The sequence below is a fragment of the Myotis brandtii genome, unplaced genomic scaffold (assembly GCF_000412655.1).
Source record: "Myotis brandtii unplaced genomic scaffold, ASM41265v1 scaffold78, whole genome shotgun sequence".
NCBI classification, from domain to species: domain Eukaryota; kingdom Metazoa; phylum Chordata; class Mammalia; order Chiroptera; family Vespertilionidae; genus Myotis; species Myotis brandtii.
In genome coordinates this window covers 827,257-836,017 of record NW_005371131.1, presented here as the reverse complement: position 1 = coordinate 836,017, position 8,761 = coordinate 827,257, and the positions used below count along the sequence as shown (strand labels likewise).

Genomic DNA, 8,761 nt, shown 5'->3' with positions numbered 1-8,761 from the left:
CCAGTAGGGGGTGTGCAGGAGGCAGCTGATCGATGTTTCTCTCTCATCGATGTTTCTAACTCTCTATCCCTCCCCCTTCCTCTCTGTAAAAAATCAATAAAATATATTTTTTAAAAAATAATGCTGCAGCGAACATCCCTGTACACAAATATTTGTGTGAATTTCTGGTTGTTTGCTTAGGCTAGACTCCTACCAGTGGGCCTCTTCTATGTTTTAAAACTTCTGGTCTCCCAAACAAGCCAGGAAGAAGAGATTCCCACATTTTAAAAAATTAAGCAAAGCCATATGGAACTCCCAGCCAAAGCTGTGGATCGGCGGGAGAAAACCCACTGCTCCCACACTGAATTGACATAAATCGTAGCCAGCAGTAAAGACGCTTCACACACTTGTGAGTCTCTGCTGCCTTATTGTGGGCAAACACATCATTTCTGTCCCGGAGTCTGAGATACCAACCGTGATGACAGCAGCTAATAGTTAAACTGCACTGATTACGTGTCAGACTCTCATGTATGCATCATGTACATGTCACATACACATATATCTATGTACGTATGTGCACATTTAGTCTTCATGAAAACTCTATCAGGTAGGTGCCATTATTACCCCCAGTTTATGGGGGGTGGGGTGGAATTTGAGGCACAGAAGGGTCAGTTGCCAAGCGTCTCATGCCCATGAGTGTAGGGCTGGGATTGAAACCCGGACCCCATGGATCTGTGGAGCGTGGACCTGGCCACTATGCTAGACTTTGTGGGCTTCTAGTGGGTTGATGAGGTCTAGCCAAACCCTAAGTTTATAGGAGAGAGTTCATGGGCCCAGAGAGGGTTAGCAAACAACTGTAGGGCACACAGCAGATTTAGGTGCTCCTCACACCTACATTACCTTCTAAGGCAGTGACGGCGAACCTTTTGAGCTCGGCGTGTCAGCATTTTGAAAAACCCTAACTTAACTCTGGTGCCGTGTCACATATAGAAATTTTTTGATATTTGCAACCATAGTAAAACAAAGACTTATATTTTTGATATTTATTTTATATATTTAAATGCCATTTAACAAAGAAAAATCAACCAAAAAGAATGAGTTCGCGTGTCACCTCTGACACGCGTGTCATAGGTTCGCCATCACTGTTCTAAGGTGTGTTTAAAGGAACCCAAACCTTTCTGAAGCGGCCACGGTGACTCAGAGTTTATGCCCGCTCCTCTCTGGGAGGCGCTCTGGGCTCCCAGCCAGCACTAACGCGTTTTGAACACCTGCAGGGAGTGATGGCAGCTGCGTTTGGGCCCAGGTGGGCATGGCCCTTGCCGGATAGCAGCCAGGCCTGGTGTGCAGGCCTCCTCACCATCCCGGGCATCCCAGCCTCCGCTCCCAGGCCGTTTGGCTTCGGGGCTGGTCAGGGCACCAGCGAGTGCCTCTGAGAGTGTGGTGCACGGAGTAGAAAGTACTGTAGGACTTGCCTCAGCACTTTGCGGCTGTAAGAGATGGTGATTCTGATATTTTATATTCTACGATTCTAACCTAAGTGAGAATGCTCAGCTTGCCTTTGATGAGTCTGGATTCTTTGAGTCTAGAAAGCTTTGTCCTTTATTCCCAAAAACTGGGGCCAAGGAAGGCCATTGCTCCTGGCAGCCAGGACGTGGGCAGCCTGGGGGCCATCAGTGTCGGTGGGCTGTGGGTCAGGCCTCTCGGAGGGAAGGGGCCACAACCTCTGTCCTTTGCCCTCTTTTCCTGGAGCCCCTGGTCTTGTTTTTTGTTGTGTGTTGCGCCTGGGGACCCTCCTTATCTCCTCCTCCAGGCGGGCTGTTGCTCACATGAGCGGCCCCAAGGTCAAGCTCAGCTGACCACTCTATAGCAGAGTGCGTGTCCGAAGTTAGGAAATCAGCTTGCCCCGACATTGGGTGTTATTGCTTTTTGAAAAAAGAAACACAAACACCCCCTCCATGTGCCCGTGTCCGAAGTTAGGAAATCAGCTTGCCCCGACATTGGAAAAAGAAACACAAACACCCCCTCCATGTGCCTTGGGCGTTGGGGCCTCGAATTAGGATGGGGTGCTCCAGGGCCTCTCCTGGGGGTCCCCCATCTCCGGGGACTCCTGACCTTCTTGGTTGGAGCTGCCCGTCCAACTGCTGCCCATGCTGGAAAAGACAAACTCTGAGTGTTCGGGATGATGGGTGGGCACGTGTAGTGAGAAAACGGTCCCAGAGTCGGGCCAGCAGGGACACGGGTAGAACCAGCACCGGGACTCAGTCTCCTGGCACCGCCCCGGTGTGAGTGCCAAGTCTGGGACCAGGGGAGGGTCTGGCCTCATTGGGCCTGATGTGGGATGAGGGGCTGAGTGGAAAAGACTGGCTCAGGGTTCAGGGGGCTGGAGTAGGACCAGCGTGGGGGAGGCGGCATGCGGCGGGGGCCCCTAGACAGGCCTGTAAGGGGTCTCCAGGCTGGAGGCGCTGCGGTGGGGCTCTAAGGACGGGGCCGGAGCCAGGGCAGCCTCACCGGCTGGCACGCCTGCCTCTCGGGTGCAGGGCTGAGAATGGCCTTGAATACCTTTCCTCCAACTTACCCTGAACATTTAAAATCTACCGACGAGCTGCAAGGATATAGGACAAGAAGCACCCACGCGTCCTTCGCCCAGGCTCACCGATGGCTGTCATTCTGCCACCGCTGCTCTCTCTCTGGTGCTACTGTCATCTGTGTCTACACATACACAGACCTGTCAGCTCTGTCTCCGTCTAAACACGTACATTTTGTGAATGTTGTGCTGCAGACATCCGGACACTCTGCATCCTCCAGCATCACCTCTTAAAAGGACGTCCACCCACATGACCAATGGGCACCCACTGGAAATGGAACATTGGCACAATATTACCTAATTTACAATCCACATTCCAATGCCCTCAATTGTTTCAATACTGTCTTTTTAAAAGGTCCAGCCCTAGATGGTTTGGCTCAGTGGATAGAGCGTTGGCCTGTGGACTGAAGGGTCCCGGGTTTGATTCCAGTCAAGGGCACATGTCCGGGTTGATCCCCAGTAGGGGGTGTGCAGAAGGCAGCCGATCAATGATTCTCTCATCATTGATGTTTCTATCTCTCTCTCCCTCTCCTTTCCTGTCTTAAAAATATATATTTTAAAAAAGATATTTACCATTCATCATATTTATTCTGAAGGTATTTTTGTATTTTATTTTTCGCCTTTCATCATATGTATGTTTTTGACATTATAAAGGTTCGTTCTGTATTACAAAAGAAAGAACCCTGGCTGGGTGGCTCAGTTTGTTGGAGTGTCATCCCGTATACCAAAAGGTTGCGGGTTCAATCCCCTGTCCAGGGGCAGATGGGAGGCAAACAATTGATGTTTTTCTCTCTCTTTCCCTTCCTCTCTAAAAAAATTTTTTTAAAAATTAAAACTGATGTATAAATTGAAACTAGTATATAATTAATTATATTAGTCCCTTCCTCTCTAAAAAAATTTTTTTAAAAATTAAAACTGATGTATAAATTGAAACTAGTATATAATTAAATTATATTAGTATATAAAATTAAAACAGTTTTAGGCAGTGATCTTCAACCTTTTTCCTCTCATGGCACACATAAACTAATAACTAAAATTCTGAGACACACTAAAAAATATATTATACTTTTTGCTGATCTGACAAAATAATAGGTATAATTTTCATTCATTCATACCGGACGGCTATTGTTGTGTTGGCTGTTGTCATGTTTTTATTTGACAATCCAAGGAAAAGAGGTCAGTGCTCCTGACTAGTCAGCTATTGCATGTTTTAAAAATTCTTGCAGCACACCGGTTGGAAATTACTGCTTTTAGGGTATAAAATAAAAAATAAGGCCTGCCGTGACCCAATTCCACGTCTCACAGAAAACGGTGAGTAATAATGTGGTGTGGACACACACACACACACACACACACACACACACACACACACACACACGGCCCATTTGCCCAGCTTGGAGAACGGGCAGCTCCCAGTGTCCTGTGCTTGTTTATTTAACCAGCCTCTCATGCGCTCTCATGAACTCACTGGTACGAAGCCCAGCATCTCCCTCTTGAGGTCTCTTCCAGAATAGTCTGAGAATCCCAGGGGCTCCCTCCAGCAAAGGAGGCCAGTCCAGTCCCACTTCCACAAGGGCCAGGCCTCCTGCCAGAGGCCTCAGGGTTACAGCCCTCTCCTTCACACCACGAGCTGGGTCCTTGCTCCCTGAAGTGGGAATGCTGCCAGAATGGGTGGGTCCAGCAAAACTTCCAGCCCAAGCCACACATGGCGTCTGCCTCCCCCCCCCACAGTGCCTAGCCTCTGGCTCTGAGCGTGGGTCACCTGCCCACACCTAGCACCGTGTCAGGCACACAGTAACTACTCAGGAAATGTGAACTGTTATTATATACCCTGTAGGGAGCTCTTGGATTTCTCTATTTTATAAAATGAGATCCTCCACACATATTTTTCGTAGGTCGCTTTTCTCAGCATCCCTTATACATTTGGAGATTAAACTATCGCTAAGGGTCAAAACCTCCCGTCTTTGTCTCCGTGATGTGTTCTGTTGCTTTAAATCTTAGGAATGAGCTAAAGTTTAGTTGAGTTAAACTAGTTAAAGTTTAACTGTGAAGCTGTCGCCTGCGTGTTCATTCCTTTGTCCCGGGAGTGTTTGTCCATCGTTAGATTCTCAACCCATGAAGGGCTTCAGGGGGATCAGCTTCCTCAGCAGGAGGCGGGGAAGGACCAGGAGAGCCTGCGGTAAGGGCAGGGGAGGAGAAGGCCCACCGACAAGGGTCCCGGAGCCAGACTCCCTGGCCATCACCACCTCGGGGTCCCACCCCTTCCTTGCTTCTGCTCCAGGAACTTGGGGAGTCTTTCTGGTTCCTCCCTAAACCCCCAACAATGAAGCCTTCAGCAAGTCCTGTGGACTTGTTCCCCTAAATATTCCTCAACCTGCCCCCTTCTTCCCACCTCCACGGCCCTCTCCATAGTTCAGTATCAGCGTAGCTGCGATGGCCCCCCGGGTCTTGCCACCCCGCTTCTGCCCTTCCCTAATCCCTCATGCACAGGGCAGCCTGTGAAAAGCACAGGCAGGACCTGGTAAAGCGGAAGCCACGCCTTCTGCAGCTCCTCCCTGTTTGCACCAGGACCCGTGCAGCTGAAAACTCACAGCAACACTGGAGAGCAAGAAACTGGAAACACCCAAGTATCCAACCGACACGGCAGTGTATGAGCTTCCCACGGCCGCAGTAACACATCGTCCCGAACGTGGTGGCTTCCAACACGGGTTCATTACCTTATGGTGCCGGAGGCCCCGAGTCCAAAATGGGTCTCAGGGGCTAGAATTAAGGTGCTGGAAGGGGTGTGCTTCTTCGGAGGCTCTGGGGGAAGATCTGTTCTTTGCCTTTTCCAATTTCCAGAGGCAGCCTGCATTCCTTCTCTCTTAAAAGCCAGAGATGGTGGGTCAAGTCTCTCATGCTGCCATCTCTCTGGGTCTGATTCTTCCCCTCCTCTTTCCGGATTTAAGGACTTTTGTGACTACGTTGAGCCACCTGGATAATCCGGGAGAGTCTCCTAGCTCCAGCTCAGCAACCTGGATCCCATCTGCTACCGTAATTCCTCCTGTCATGTAACATAACAGATTCACAGGCTCCAGGAATTAGGGCATGGACATCTAGGGGAGCCATTCTAACACAGGTAGAATGGAGACAAACTGTGGCCTCTTCCTACAGTGGGACCACATTCTGGGATAGATTCACTGTGAAGTTGCTCTCACTGAAGTTTTAGGGTCCTTCCCTTGCCCAAACCCCTTGCAAGGCCCTGAGAGGGATCCCCAAGTCCCTGGTAAGGCTCTGTGAGGGACCCTAGTCATGAGGATCAGACAGTTAATTAGTAAAAATCATATATTTCTGGATTTCCTGATGCGTGTGATATTTACCAGTTTTTACCAAGTCCCTGGTAAGGCTCTGTGAGGGACCCTAGTCACGAGGATCAGTTAATTAGTAAAAATAATATATTTCTGGATTTCCTGATGCTTGTGATATTTACCAGTTTTTAAAAAAATCTACAACTTGTGAGTTCTCTTCTCCTTCTAAATATAAATTTAGTCTTTACCTAATATTCTATTAAATTTTACATATTTTTAAAAGGACCCCCCAAATTGTAGAAACTTTAGGCCCTACAAAACCAGTATGTGCTCTGACCGTAGCAGTGAAAACAAATGAGCCGCAGCTGCTTGCACCAATGTGATGACATGACAGTGAGTAAAAGAAGCAGGTCACAGAAAAAAACAGCCACAGTATGATGCCATTTGTATGTGGTCCAACACCAGGCAACATGAAGTTGTATAGTGTATGGGAAGAAGTCCATATATGGGAAAACTATAAAGAACAACAAGAGAACTGTTTACATAATCTGAGGATAAAGGTCACAGAGATTTTTTACAGAGAGGAAAGGAGAGGGATAGAGAGTTAGAAACATCAATGAGAGAGAAACATCAATCAGCTACCTCCTGCACACCCCCCACGGGGGATGGCACGCAACCAAGGTACATGCCCTTGACCGGAATCGAACCTGGGACCTTTCAGTCCGCAGGCCGACGCTCTATCCACTGAGCCAAATCGGTTAGGGCTATAATTGAAATTTTTATCTTAAAATAACTGGATTAATTTTTTAAAAGAAACTTAAAATTTTGAGCTTAAAATTCTGCAGTGGCTCTCAGTGCACGTAGAACAAAATTCACACCCCTGGCTGCGGCTCATTCAGTGGGTGCCCTTCTCTGATGGCATCTCTCACACACTCCCCTTCACTGTCCTCATTGAGCCACACAGCCTACCTGGCACCTGATCCACATAAGCCTGCCTGTCACCCCCTCTCGCAACGCCCCCCCCCCCAGTTGTTTTCCTTCTTGAAATGGAGACAATCACAATTTGCCATGATATCCTGGAGGCCCAGTGCCTGGTCTGTCCCGTTGCCCACCTGCGCCTCCTCCGCTTCTGGAGGGCTTGGACTTCCATGTTTGAGTTGAGGCTCACATTCCGTGAGGGGGACGAGGCAGGTGGGAGGAAGAGGTGGACGGGAGAACAACGGCTCCAGAGGGAAATGGGGCAAGACCTAGAGATGGAGGGATGGGGGTGGGAGAGGAGAGGCCAGCAGAGTTTACCCCTGGCTACCCAGGAGGGATGGCCGCTATGGCCTGGAGGGCGGGGTCCCCTCCTCTCAACAACGTTCTGTGGTTACTCTTTGTCTGGAGGCTGCCCTCACTCCTACCTGGGCAGGTGTATCTCAGACGCTTTAAGTGAAAAAGTGATGGACAGCCCTGGCCATGTTTTCTCAGTGGTTAGAGCACTGGCCCTCAGACCTAAGGGTCCCGGCTTTGATTCCTGGCCAAGGTCATGTACCTCAGTTGCAGGTTTGATCCCCAGCCCCAGTCAGGGCACTTGCGGGAGGCAACCAGTCAATGTGTCTCTTTCACATGGATGTTTCTCTCTCCTCCTCCGCCTCCTTCTTATGGACATTTAGGGACATGAGGAATCTAACAGAGTCGAGCCAAAGGGTTTCTACAATCTCCCCTCCTTCCTACCAGTCACACGGCTGCAGGGTGACTGAAAAGTGCCCACCCTCCTCCAGCTCTCTGCCCAACCAGGGTTTTCTCAGAACAGGAACAGCCCTGGCTGCGAGCTGAGCCCCACTCGGTGCCACAGTGGGTGTGGAAGGATGCGGCTCACATCCCCAGCCCCTGCCCACTTCTGCATGTGGACAGCTGCATGTGGGAAGTAGAATAAGGGCTCCCAGAGATGTTTGTGTCCTGGTCCCTGCAACCTGTGACTATGTTATGTCACACGAGAAGGGAGAATGAAGGTTGTTAATTGATTGACCTTGAGGTGGGAGACTATCCTGGATTACCCAAGTAGCCCCTGGAATCTCAAAGGTCCCTAAATGAGCCAAGAAGAAGGTGGGAGAGTCAGAACCAGAGAGACGGCAGCATGAAAAGCACTCAGTTGTGGATAGCTTTTGCGATGGAAAGGGTCCGCGAGCCAGGGAATGCAGGCTGCCGCTGGACGTGGGAAAAGGCAACATATGGATCCTCCCCCTAGAGCTTCCGGAAGAAACGCACGCCTGCCGACTCTGATTTTAGCCCAAGGAGACCCATTTGGAGTCCTGACCTCTGGAACCGTAAGATAACACACGTGTTGTTTGAAGCCACCAAGTTTGGGGTAATTGTTACAGCAGCAGCAGGAGACTATGCAGCGGGTAATTTATTCCTTTCCTCTCCTCAGGGTCAAAGGCAGAGCCCCAAGGACGGCCGGCCATAACTCTGACCTCATCTGGGCGCTGGGAGGCCGAATTTTCTCTATTCTTAACAGAAGCCCGAATACAGTCATGGGCCGTATAACAACACGGCAGTCATCACAGGACCACACATCTGACCGCCATCCCACCCCAGGAATGTGTGAGTATTACACAAATACGTACCATCGTGTTCCATGGCCCACGGTATTCAGTCCGGTAACATGCTGCACAGGCTTATAACCTAGGAGCTGCAGGGGAACGGAGTCTGTCACCCCAACTCAAGTCTCCTTGGCATAAGGATTATTTTAGGTTGGTTCGTTTTAGGAGGTCCTATCCCGGTGTCTGACACACGCCCAGTGAATTCCTTAAGGTTCCAAAGCCCAGAATAGGTGCCCTCTTACAGGATCTCAGGAGACACAGTGGTGCAGTGGGAAAGTCACCGGCCTGGGAGTCGGTCAGCAGTCACCCTCCTCCTCACCCTCCCG

At 49.8% G+C, this 8,761-nt stretch overlaps 2 long non-coding RNA genes across 3 annotated transcripts in view; one reads left to right on the top strand and one right to left on the bottom strand.

Moving 5' to 3' along the window:
- Positions 1-4,196, bottom strand: part of LOC106724253 — a 20,834-nt gene extending 16,638 nt beyond the window's left edge. Inside the window, exon 1 of the long non-coding RNA XR_001359994.1 lies at positions 4,186-4,196. This is a non-coding gene — a long non-coding RNA (uncharacterized LOC106724253). The remainder of the gene's footprint in view (positions 1-4,185) is intronic.
- A 274-nt stretch (positions 4,197-4,470) lies between these two features.
- On the top strand, positions 4,471-8,761 carry LOC102262558. 2 transcript variants are annotated; one of them, XR_001359989.1, is made up of 3 exons: positions 4,471-4,742; positions 8,264-8,436; positions 8,680-8,761. It is a non-coding gene; the product is annotated as an uncharacterized LOC102262558 (long non-coding RNA). The 2 variants fall into 2 exon arrangements; XR_314537.2 differs by lacking the exon at positions 4,471-4,742 and adding an exon at positions 7,791-8,159.